Consider the following 13,533-nt stretch of genomic DNA (forward strand, 5'->3'; position numbering starts at 1 on the left):
TTTTATTTTTTAACAAGCACTTCATTTACATGTCTTTGGCAAGCACCCAAAAATTTTCCTAAGGACTATGGGCCTGATTCAGACACACTCGCAAGCGCACAACACTCGTAAGTGGTTCGACGGTCCCCCACTACCCATGCGCCGCCTCCGGCGTGTGCATGCGCAAGATCTGTCCAGTGACGGCTGCTCCATCGATATGGGTCTAGCTACAAGACGGAGCGGCTGTCAATGTTTTTTGATAACTCACCGCGTTTTGTATGCGGGGAGGGGGGGGGGTGGCTGCACAAATGCAGGCATTCCCTTAGGAATGCCTGGTGTTTGTGGGTGGCCCTACTGACATCACTAGTGATGTCAGTAGTGGACTTCCTGTTCTATTAGAGCAGGAAGTTTACTCGGGCTTGTGAGAGCTCAGACCCTTCTACAGGGTCTCCTCGCAAGCCTGATGGTCACGATAATCGCGATGGGTTCCAGGCCACTCGCAAAAGCTGTGGGTAGTCACCCACAGCTTAGCGAGCGGCCTGATGAAAGAAAAAAACAAATAGAAAACATTAAAAACCGCCGTTATTCTGAGCAAGCACTCACTAGCAGCAAGCGGCTCTGAATCAGGCCCTATATCAGCTATAATCTAAAAGATATTGCTTAGAACATGTACAACATGGCAAATCCAGCATTTATTGGACTTTATATTCAGGATTCCCATGTATTAAAATTGTATGTATAGAATATCCAGAAAATGCATAGATATTTATTGGTGCCTTAAAAGAAGAGTGAATATATATATATATATATATTTTTTTTTTAATTAAGTTGGAAACAGTAGCTGAATAATAGAATAAATTATCAATTTTTATAGCATTCACATAATTTGGGCATAATTTAGCAGAAGAGATTTGGAGTTTAATATTCCTCATGCAGAGCTACCATTGGTCTCTAGCATAATAGTCTTTTAGCCATTCAAGGATTTCTAAGCAAATTCTAATTAGAAAAAAATTGATAAGGGGTAATAGGTTTTGCTAAATTCATTTGAGCTTTTTAAAGGATCTTGAATTACTTAATATACAATCAAGCATCAGAAATGGTCAACCATAAATCAATTCATAGAAATACCTATAAACACTGGCAAATCAACAGTAAAATCCTAGAACATCTCAGTCCAGGGATTATCGGACATGGGTAGAGTAAGAAAATGATAGCTGGGGCAATTTCTATAAGCATTTGACCTAGCTCATGATGCAGAAGAATCGACATGGATCTGATATATGGTGAAAGAGTACACTAACAAATTGATGTATAAATGATTTCAATAATTTTCATTACCCAAGGAAATTATAACAACTCTTACTTGAAAATCACTTTTCTGGACTGGACCAGAAATCACAGCACACAGCTGATCCTCGTTAGTATAGTGGTGAGTATCCCCGCCTGTCATGCGGGAGACCGGGGTTCAATTCCCCGACGGGGAGGCTATAACTTTTATTTCTCCAATATTCCATTTCAGACACAGTGGAAAAATAATAATACAAATGTTATGGCATGCATAAATAACAACCCAAACTATAATATATTGAGATGTGTACTTAAAGGAAACCCTCATAGATCCATACAAATGGAATAGCAGATAGAGAAAACAAAATGTACCAACTGTAATGATATACTTCTATTACCATTTGTTGGCGTTAGGTGGCTATGGAATAAATCAGAATGGTTTGGTATTTTGGGAAGGTTTATACATACTTACATTTTTATATGTAGAAATAAAATTTAGGCAAGGAGGTTGGCATATTGGTGTATGCCACTTTTTGGAATGAAAACTGCACACATTTTCTAGGACATCAAACTACAACATTCAGAATTATTTTGACATTTCTAGCATTGAAAGACCACATTGCTGGGCCCCATTCTCAAGAACAGTATAGGTCAAGTAACTTCTCAAGCAATTTTCTTGTGCTGTCTAAGCCCAACTCCATGAGGTGGGTCCTCAAGACCCAAATTCCATTTTGCAATGGTTAGTAGAATGGATTTTATTTTTTAACAAGCACTTCATTTACATGTCTTTGGCAAGCACCCAAAAATTTTCCTAAGGACTATGGGCCTGATTCAGACACACTCGCAAGCGCACAACACTCGTAAGTGGTTCGACGGTCCCCCACTACCCATGCGCCGCCTCCGGCGTGTGCATGCGCAAGATCTGTCCAGTGACGGCTGCTCCATCGATATGGGTCTAGCTACAAGACGGAGCGGCTGTCAATGTTGATTGATAACTCACCGCGTTTTGTATGCGGGGAGGGGGGGGGGCTGCACAAATGCAGGCATTCCCTTAGGAACGCCTGGTGTTTGTGGGTGGCCCTACTGACATCACTAGTGATGTCAGTAGTGGACTTCCTGTTCTATTAGAGCAGGAAGTTTACTCGGGCTCGTGAGAGCTCAGACCCTTCCACAGGGTCTCCTCGCAAGCCTGATGGTCATGATAATCACGATGGGCTCCAGGCCACTCGCAAAAGCTGTGGGTAGCCACCCACAGCTTAGCGAGCGGCCTGATGAAAGAAAAAAACAAATACAAAACATAAAAAACCGCCGTTATTCTGAGCAAGCACTCACTAGCAGCAAGCGGCTCTGAATCAGGCCCTATATCAGCTATAATCTAAAAGATATTGCTTAGAACATGTACAACATGGCAAATCCAGCATTTATTGGACTTTATATTCAGGATTCCCATGTATTAAAATTGTATGGTATAGAATATCCAGAAAATGCATAGATATTTATTGGTGCCTTAAAAGAAGAGTGAATATATATATATATATATATATATATATATATTTTTTTTTTAATTAAGTTGGAAACAGTAGCTGAATAATAGAATAAATTATAAATTTTTATAGCATTCACATAATTTGGGCATAATTTAGCAGAAGAGATTTGGAGTTTAATATTCCTCATGCAGAGCTACCATTGGTCTCTAGCATAATAGTCTTTTAGCCATTCAAGGATTTCTAAGCAAATTCTAATTAGAAAAAAGTTGATAAGGGGTAATGGGTTTTGCTAAATTCATTTGAGCTTTTTAAAGGATCTTGAATTACTAAATATACAATCAAGCATCAGAAATGGTCAACCATAAATCAATTCATAGAAATACCTATAAACACTGGCAAATCAACAGTAAAATCCTAGAACATCTCAGTCCAGGGATTATCGGACATGGGTAGAGTAAGAAAATGATAGCTGGGGCAATTTCTATAAGCATTTGACCTAGCTCATGATGCAGAAGAATCGACATGGATCTGATATATGGTGAAAGAGTACACTAACAAATTGATGTATAAATGATTTCAATCATTTTCATTACCCAAGGAAAGTATAACAACTCTTAGTTGAAAATCACTTTTCTGGACTGGACCAGAAATCACAGCACACAGCTGATCCTCGTTAGTATAGTGGTGAGTATCTCCGCCTGTCACGCGGGAGACCGTGGTTCAATTCCCTGACGGGGAGGCTATAACTTTTATTTCTCCAATATTCCATTTCAGACACAGTGGAAAAATAATAATACAAATGTTATGGCATGCATAAATAACAACCCAAACTATAATATATTGAGATGTGTACTTAAAGGAAACCCTCATAGATCCATACAAATGAAATAGCAGATAGAGAAAACAAAATGTACCAACTGTAATGATATACTTCTATTACCATTTGTTGGCGTTAGGTGGCTATGGAATAAATCAGAATGGTTTGGTATTTTGGGAAGGTTTATACATACCTACATTTTTATATGTAGAAATAAAATATAGGCAAGGAGGTTGGCATATTGGTGTATGCCACTTTTTGGAATGAAAACTGCACACATTTTCTAGGACAACAAACTACAACATTCAGAATTATTTTGACATTTCTAGCATTGAAAGACCACATTGCTGGGCCCCATTCTCAAGAACAGTATAGGTCAAGTAACTTCTCAAGCAATTTTCTTGTGCTTTCTAAGCCCAACTCCATGAGGTGGGTCCTCAAGACCCAAATTCCATTTTGCAATGGTTAGTAGAATGGATTTTATTTTTTAACAAGCACTTCATTTACATGTCTTTGGCAAGCACCCAAAAATTTTCCTAAGGACTATGGGCCTGATTCAGACACACTCGCAAGCGCACAACACTCGTAAGTGGTTCGACGGTCCCCCACTACCCATGCGCCGCCTCCGGCGTGTGCATGCGCAAGATCTGTCCAGTGACGGCTGCTCCATCGATATGGGTCTAGCTACAAGACGGAGCGGCTGTCAATGTTTATTGATAACTCACCGCGTTTTGTATGCGGGGAGGGGGGGGGTTGCTGCACAAATGCAGGCATTCCCTTAGGAACGCCTGGTGTTTGTGGGTGGCCCTACTGACATCACTAGTGATGTCAGTAGTGGACTTCCTGTTCTATTAGAGCAGGAAGTTTACTCGGGCTTGTGAGAGCTCAGACCCTTCTACAGGGTCTCCTCGCAAGCCTGATGGTCACGATAATCGCGATGGGCTCCAGGCCACTCGCAAAAGCTGTGGGTAGTCACCCACAGCTTAGCGAGCGGCCTGATGAAAGAAAAAAACAAATACAAAACATTAAAAACCGCCGTTATTCTGAGCAAGCACTCACTAGCAGCAAGCGGCTCTGAATCAGGCCCTATATCAGCTATAATCTAAAAGATATTGCTTAGAACATGTACAACATGGCAAATCCAGCATTTATTGGACTTTATATTCAGGATTCCCATGTATTAAAATTGTATGTATAGAATATCCAGAAAATGCATAGATATTTATTGGTGCCTTAAAAGAAGAGTGAATATATATATATATTTTTTTTTTTTTTTAATTAAGTTGGAAACAGTAGCTGAATAATAGAATAAATTATCAATTTTTATAGCATTCACATAATTTGGGCATAATTTAGCAGAAGAGAGTTGGAGTTTAATATTCCTCATGCAGAGCTACCATTGGTCTCTAGCATAATAGTCTTTTAGCCATTCAAGGATTTCTAAGCAAATTCTAATTAGAAAAAAATTGATAAGGGGTAATAGGTTTTGCTAAATTCATTTGAGCTTTTTAAAGGATCTTGAATTACTAAATATACAATCAAGCATCAAAAATGGTCAACCATAAATCAATTCATAGAAATACCTATAAACACTGGCAAATCAACAGTAAAATCCTAGAACATCTCAGTCCAGGGATTATCGGACATGGGTAGAGTAAGAAAATGATAGCTGGGGCAATTTCTATAAGCATTTGACCTAGCTCATGATGCAGAAGAATCGACATGGATCTGATATATGGTGAAAGAGTACACTAACAAATTGATGTATAAATGATTTCAATCATTTTCATTACCCAAGGAAATTATAACAACTCTTACTTGAAAATCACTTTTCTGGACTGGACCAGAAATCACAGCACACAGCTGATCCTCGTTAGTATAGTGGTGAGTATCCCCGCCTGTCACGCGGGAGACCGGGGTTCAATTCCCCGACGGGGAGGCTATAACTTTTATTTCTCCAATATTCCATTTCAGACACAGTGGAAAAATAATAATACAAATGTTATGGCATGCATAAATAACAACCCAAACTATAATATATTGAGATGTGTACTTAAAGGAAACCCTCATAGATCCATACAAATGGAATAGCAGATAGAGAAAACAAAATGTACCAACTGTAATGATATACTTCTATTACCATTTGTTGGCGTTAGGTGGCTATGGAATAAATCAGAATGGTTTGGTATTTTGGGAAGGTTTATACATACTTACATTTTTATATGTAGAAATAAAATATAGGCAAGGAGGTTGGCATATTGGTGTATGCCACTTTTTGGAATGAAAACTGCACACATTTTCTAGGACATCAAACTACAACATTCAGAATTATTTTGACATTTCTAGCATTGAAAGACCACATTGCTGGGCCCCATTCTCAAGAACAGTATAGGTCAAGTAACTTCTCAAGCAATTTTCTTGTGCTGTCTAAGCCCAACTCCATGAGGTGGGTCCTCAAGACCCAAATTCCATTTTGCAATGGTTAGTAGAATGGATTTTATTTTTTAACAAGCACTTCATTTACATGTCTTTGGCAAGCACCCAAAAATTTTCCTAAGGACTATGGGCCTGATTCAGACACACTCGCAAGCGCACAACACTCGTAAGTGGTTCGATGGTCCCCCACTACCCATGCGCCGCCTCCGGCGTGTGCATGCGCAAGATCCGTCCAGCGACGGCTGCTCCATCGATATGGGTCTAGCTACAAGACGGAGCGGCTGTCAATGTTGATTGATAACTCACCGCGTTTTGTATGCGGGGAGGGGGGGGGCTGCACAAATGCAGGCATTCCCTTAGGAACGCCTGGTGTTTGTGGGTGGCCCTACTGACATCACTAGTGATGTCAGTAGTGGACTTCCTGTTCTATTAGAGCAGGAAGTTTACTCGGGCTTGTGAGAGCTCAGACCCTTCCACAGGGTCTCCTCGCAAGCCTGATGGTCACGATAATCGCGATGGGCTCCAGGCCACTCGCAAAAGCTGTGGGTAGTCACCCACAGCTTAGCGAGCGGCCTGATGAAAGAAAAAAACAAATACAAAACAAAAAAAAACGCCGTTATTCTGAGCAAGCACTCACTAGCAGCAAGCGGCTCTGAATCAGGCCCTATATCAGCTATAATCTAAAAGATATTGCTTAGAACATGTACAACATGGCAAATCCAGCATTTATTGGACTTTATATTCAGGATTCCCATGTATTAAAATTGTATGTATAGAATATCCAGAAAATGCATAGATATTTATTGGTGCCTTAAAAGAAGAGTGAATATATATATATATATTTTTTTTTTTTAATTAAGTTGGAAACAGTAGCTGAATAATAGAATAAATTATCAATTTTTATAGCATTCACATAATTTGGGCATAATTTAGCAGAAGAGATTTGGAGTTTAATATTCCTCATGCAGAGCTACCATTGGTCTCTAGCATAATAGTCTTTTAGCCATTCAAGGATTTCTAAGCAAATTCTAATTAGAAAAAAATTGATAAGGGGTAATAGGTTTTGCTAAATTCATTTGAGCTTTTTAAAGGATCTTGAATTACTAAATATACAATCAAGCATCAGAAATGGTCAACCATAAATCAATTCATAGAAATACCTATAAACACTGGCAAATCAACAGTAAAATCCTAGAACATCTCAGTCCAGGGATTATCAGACATGGGTAGAGTAAGAAAATGATAGCTGGGGCAATTTCTATAAGCATTTGACCTAGCTCATGATGCAGAAGAATCGACATGGATCTGATATATGGTGAAAGAGTACACTAACAAATTGATGTATAAATGATTTCAATCATTTTCATTACCCAAGGAAATTATAACAACTCTTAGTTGAAAATCACTTTTCTGGACTGGACCAGAAATCACAGCACACAGCTGATCCTCGTTAGTATAGTGGTGAGTATACCCGCCTGTCACGCGGGAGACCGGGGTTCAATTCCCCGACGGGGAGGCTATAACTTTTATTTCTCCAATATTCCATTTCAGACACAGTGGAAAAATAATAATACAAATGTTATGGCATGCATAAATAACAACCCAAACTATAATATATTGAGATGTGTACTTAAAGGAAACCCTCATAGATCCATACAAATGGAATAGCAGATAGAGAAAACAAAATGTACCAACTGTAATGATATACTTCTATTACCATTTGTTGGCGTTAGGTGGCTATGGAATAAATCAGAATGGTTTGGTATTTTGGGAAGGTTTATACATACTTACATTTTTATATGTAGAAATAAAATATAGGCAAGGAGGTTGGCATATTGGTGTATGCCACTTTTTGGAATGAAAACTGCACACATTTTCTAGGACATCAAACTACAACATTCAGAATTATTTTGACATTTCTAGCATTGAAAGACCACATTGCTGGGCCCCATTCTCAAGAACAGTATAGGTCAAGTAACTTCTCAAGCAATTTTCTTGTGCTGTCTAAGCCCAACTCCATGAGGTGGGTCCTCAAGACCCAAATTCCATTTTGCAATGGTTAGTAGAATGGATTTTATTTTTTAACAAGCACTTCATTTACATGTCTTTGGCAAGCACCCAAAAATTTTCCTAAGGACTATGGGCCTGATTCAGACACACTCGCAAGCGCACAACACTCGTAAGTGGTTCGACGGTCCCCCACTACCCATGCGCCGCCTCCGGCGTGTGCATGCGCAAGATCCGTCCAGCGACGGCTGCTCCATCGATATGGGTCTAGCTACAAGACGGAGCGGCTGTCAATGTTGATTGATAACTCACCGCGTTTTGTATGCGGGGAGGGGGGGGGCTGCACAAATGCAGGCATTCCCTTAGGAACGCCTGGTGTTTGTGGGTGGCCCTACTGACATCACTAGTGATGTCAGTAGTGGACTTCCTGTTCTATTAGAGCAGGAAGTTTACTCGGGCTCGTGAGAGCTCAGACCCTTCCACAGGTTCTCCTCGCAAGCCTTATGGTCACGATAATCACGATGGGCTCCAGGCCACTCGCAAAAGCTGTGGGTAGTCACCCACAGCTTAGCGAGCGGCCTGATGAAAGAAAAAAACAAATACAAAACATAAAAAACCGCCGTTATTCTGAGCAAGCACTCACTAGCAGCAAGCGGCTCTGAATCAGGCCCTATATCAGCTATAATCTAAAAGATATTGCTTAGAACATGTACAACATGGCAAATCCAGCATTTATTGGACTTTATATTCAGGATTCCCATGTATTAAAATTGTATGGTATAGAATATCCAGAAAATGCATAGATATTTATTGGTGCCTTAAAAGAAGAGTGAATATATATATATATATTTTTTTTTTTTTAATTAAGTTGGAAACAGTAGCTGAATAATAGAATAAATTATCAATTTTTATAGCATTCACATAATTTGGGCATAATTTAGCAGAAGAGATTTGGAGTTTAATATTCCTCATGCAGAGCTACCATTGGTCTCTAGCATAATAGTCTTTTAGCCATTCAAGGATTTCTAAGCAAATTCTAATTAGAAAAAAGTTGATAAGGGGTAATGGGTTTTGCTAAATTCATTTGAGCTTTTTAAAGGATCTTGAATTACTAAATATACAATCAAGCATCAGAAATGGTCAACCATAAATCAATTCATAGAAATACCTATAAACACTGGCAAATCAACAGCAAATCCTAGAACATCTCAGTCCAGGGATTATCGGACATGGGTAGAGTAAGAAAATGATAGCTGGGGCAATTTCTATAAGCATTTGACCTAGCTCATGATGCAGAAGAATCGACATGGATCTGATATATGGTGAAAGAGTACACTAACAAATTGATGTATAAATGATTTCAATCATTTTCATTACCCAAGGAAATTATAACAACTCTTAGTTGAAAATCACTTTTCTGGACTGGACCAGAAATCACAGCACACAGCTGATCCTCGTTAGTATAGTGGTGAGTATCTCTGCCTGTCACGCGGGAGACCGTGGTTCAATTCCCTGACGGGGAGGCTATAACTTTTATTTCTCCAATATTCCATTTCAGACACAGTGGAAAAATAATAATACAAATGTTATGGCATGCATAAATAACAACCCAAACTATAATATATTGAGATGTGTACTTAAAGGAAACCCTCATAGATCCATACAAATGGAATAGCAGATAGAGAAAACAAAATGTACCAACTGTAATGATATACTTCTATTACCATTTGTTGGCGTTAGGTGGCTATGGAATAAATCAGAATGGTTTGGTATTTTGGGAAGGTTTATACATACTTACATTTTTATATGTAGAAATAAAATATAGGCAAGGAGGTTGGCATATTGGTGTATGCCACTTTTTGGAATGAAAACTGCACACATTTTCTAGGACATCAAACTACAACATTCAGAATTATTTTGACATTTCTAGCATTGAAAGACCACATTGCTGGGCCCCATTCTCAAGAACAGTATAGGTCAAGTAACTTCTCAAGCAATTTTCTTGTGCTGTCTAAGCCCAACTCCATGAGGTGGGTCCTCAAGACCCAAATTCCATTTTGCAATGGTTAGTAGAATGGATTTTATTTTTTAACAAGCACTTCATTTACATGTCTTTGGCAAGCACCCAAAAATTTTCCTAAGGACTATGGGCCTGATTCAGACACACTCGCAAGCGCACAACACTCGTAAGTGGTTCGACGGTCCCCCACTACCCATTCGCCGCCTCCGGCGTGTGCATGCGCAAGATCCGTCCAGCGACGGCTGCTCCATCGATATGGGTCTAGCTACAAGACGGAGCGGCTGTCAATGTTGATTGATAACTCACCGCGTTTTGTATGCGGGGAGGGGGGGGCTGCACAAATGCAGGCATTCCCTTAGGAACGCCTGGTGTTTGTGGGTGGCCCTACTGACATCACTAGTGATGTCAGTAGTGGACTTCCTGTTCTATTAGAGCAGGAAGTTTACTCGGGCTCGTGAGAGCTCAGACCCTTCCACAGGGTCTCCTCGCAAGCCTGATGGTCACGATAATCGCGATGGGCTCCAGGCCACTCGCAAAAGCTGTGGGTAGTCACCCACAGCTTAGCGAGCGGCCTGATGAAAGAAAAAAACAAATACAAAACATAAAAAACCGCCGTTATTCTGAGCAAGCACTCACTAGCAGCAAGCGGCTCTGAATCAGGCCCTATATCAGCTATAATCTAAAAGATATTGCTTAGAACATGTACAACATGGCAAATCCAGCATTTATTGGACTTTATATTCAGGATTCCCATGTATTAAAATTGTATGTATAGAATATCCAGAAAATGCATAGATATTTATTGGTGCCTTAAAAGAAGAGTGAATATATATATATATATATTTTTTTTTTTTAATTAAGTTGGAAACAGTAGCTGAATAATAGAATAAATTATCAATTTTTATAGCATTCACATAATTTGGGCATAATTTAGCAGAAGAGATTTGGAGTTTAATATTCCTCATGCAGAGCTACCATTGGTCTCTAGCATAATAGTCTTTTAGCCATTCAAGGATTTCTAAGCAAATTCTAATTAGAAAAAAATTGATAAGGGGTAATAGGTTTTGCTAAATTCATTTGAGCTTTTTAAAGGATCTTGAATTACTAAATATACAATCAAGCATCAGAAATGGTCAACCATAAATCAATTCATAGAAATACCTATAAACACTGGCAAATCAACAGTAAAATCCTAGAACATCTCAGTCCAGGGATTATCGGACATGGGTAGAGTAAGAAAATGATAGCTGGGGCAATTTCTATAAGCATTTGACCTAGCTCATGATGCAGAAGAATCGACATGGATCTGATATATGGTGAAAGAGTACACTAACAAATTGATGTATAAATGATTTCAATCATTTTCATTACCCAAGGAAATTATAACAACTCTTACTTGAAAATCACTTTTCTGGACTGGACCAGAAATCACAGCACACAGCTGATCCTCGTTAGTATAGTGGTGAGTATCCCCGCCTGTCACGCGGGAGACCGGGGTTCAATTCCCCGACGGGGAGGCTATAACTTTTATTTCTCCAATATTCCATTTCAGACACAGTGGAAAAATAATAATACAAATGTTATGGCATGCATAAATAACAACCCAAACTATAATATATTGAGATGTGTACTTAAAGGAAACCCTCATAGATCCATACAAATGGAATAGCAGATAGAGAAAACAAAACGTACCAACTGTAATGATATACTTCTATTACCATTTGTTGGCGTTAGGTGGCTATGGAATAAATCACAATGGTTTGGTATTTTGGGAAGGTTTATACATACTTACATTTTTATATGTAGAAATAAAATATAGGCAAGGAGGTTGGCATATTGGTGTATGCCACTTTTTGGAATGAAAACTGCACACATTTTCTAGGACATCAAACTACAACATTCAGAATTATTTTGACATTTCTAGCATTGAAAGACCACATTGCTGGGCCCCATTCTCAAGAACAGTATAGGTCAAGTAACTTCTCAAGCAATTTTCTTGTGCTGTCTAAGCCCAACTCCATGAGGTGGGTCCTCAAGACCCAAATTCCATTTTGCAATGGTTAGTAGAATGGATTTTATTTTTTAACAAGCACTTCATTTACATGTCTTTGGCAAGCACCCAAAAATTTTCCTAAGGACTATGGGCCTGATTCAGACACACTCGCAAGCGCACAACACTCATAAGTGGTTCGACGGTCCCCCACTACCCATGCGCCGCCTCCGGCGTGTGCATGCGCAAGATCCGTCCAGCGACGGCTGCTCCATCGATATGGGTCTAGCTACAAGACGGAGCGGCTGTCAATGTTGATTGATAACTCACCGCGTTTTGTATGCGGGGAGGGGGGGGGGCTGCACAAATGCAGGCATTCCCTTAGGAACGCCTGGTGTTTGTGGGTGGCCCTACTGACATCACTAGTGATGTCAGTAGTGGACTTCCTGTTCTATTAGAGCAGGAAGTTTACTCGGGCTCGTGAGAGCTCAGACCCTTCCACAGGGTCTCCTCGCAAGCCTGATGGTCACGATAATCACGATGGGCTCCAGGCCACTCGCAAAAGCTGTGGGTAGTCACCCACAGCTTAGCGAGCGGCCTGATGAAAGAAAAAAACAAATACAAAACATAAAAAACCGCCGTTATTCTGAGCAAGCACTCACTAGCAGCAAGCGGCTCTGAATCAGGCCCTATATCAGCTATAATCTAAAAGATATTGCTTAGAACATGTACAACATGGCAAATCCAGCATTTATTGGACTTTATATTCAGGATTCCCATGTATTAAAATTGTATGGTATAGAATATCCAGAAAATGCATAGATATTTATTGGTGCCTTAAAAGAAGAGTGAATATATATATATATATATATATATATATATATATATATATTTTTTTTTTTTTTTAATTAAGTTGGAAACAGTAGCTGAATAATAGAATAAATTATCAATTTTTATAGCATTCACATAATTTGGGCATAATTTAGCAGAAGAGATTTGGAGTTTAATATTCCTCATGCAGAGCTACCATTGGTCTCTAGCATAATAGTCTTTTAGCCATTCAAGGATTTCTAAGCAAATTCTAATTAGAAAAAAGTTGATAAGGGGTAATGGGTTTTGCTAAATTCATTTGAGCTTTTTAAAGGATCTTGAATTACTAAATATACAATCAAGCATCAGAAATGGTCAACCATAAATCAATTCATAGAAATACCTATAAACACTGGCAAATCAACAGTAAAATCCTAGAACATCTCAGTCCAGGGATTATCGGACATGGGTAGAGTAAGAAAATGATAGCTGGGGCAATTTCTATAAGCATTTGACCTAGCTCATGATGCAGAAGAATCGACATGGATCTGATATATGGTGAAAGAGTACACTAACAAATTGATGTATAAATGATTTCAATCATTTTCATTACCCAAGGAAAGTATAACAACTCTTAGTTGAAAATCACTTTTCTGGACTGGACCAGAAATCACAGCACACAGCTGATCCTCGTTAGTAT

General features: G+C 39.1%; 4 non-coding genes across 4 annotated transcripts; all 4 read left to right on the forward strand.

Annotated features, from left to right (window-relative positions):
- Positions 1–1,391: 1,391 nt before the first annotated feature.
- On the forward strand, positions 1,392–1,463 carry TRNAD-GUC (transfer RNA aspartic acid (anticodon GUC)). Its single transcript has one exon. It is a non-coding gene; the product is annotated as a tRNA-Asp (tRNA).
- A 3,974-nt stretch (positions 1,464–5,437) lies between these two features.
- On the forward strand, positions 5,438–5,509 carry TRNAD-GUC (transfer RNA aspartic acid (anticodon GUC)). The gene has a single exon. It is a non-coding gene; the product is annotated as a tRNA-Asp (tRNA).
- Positions 5,510–7,450: 1,941 nt separating this feature from the next.
- TRNAD-GUC (transfer RNA aspartic acid (anticodon GUC)) lies at positions 7,451–7,522 on the forward strand. The gene has a single exon. It is a non-coding gene; the product is annotated as a tRNA-Asp (tRNA).
- A 3,956-nt stretch (positions 7,523–11,478) lies between these two features.
- On the forward strand, positions 11,479–11,550 carry TRNAD-GUC (transfer RNA aspartic acid (anticodon GUC)). The gene has a single exon. It is a non-coding gene; the product is annotated as a tRNA-Asp (tRNA).
- Positions 11,551–13,533: the final 1,983 nt, after the last annotated feature.

The sequence above is a fragment of the Taudactylus pleione genome, unplaced genomic scaffold (assembly GCF_031769625.1).
Source record: "Taudactylus pleione unplaced genomic scaffold, aTauple2 ptg000282l, whole genome shotgun sequence".
Lineage (NCBI taxonomy): Eukaryota > Metazoa > Chordata > Amphibia > Anura > Myobatrachidae > Taudactylus > Taudactylus pleione.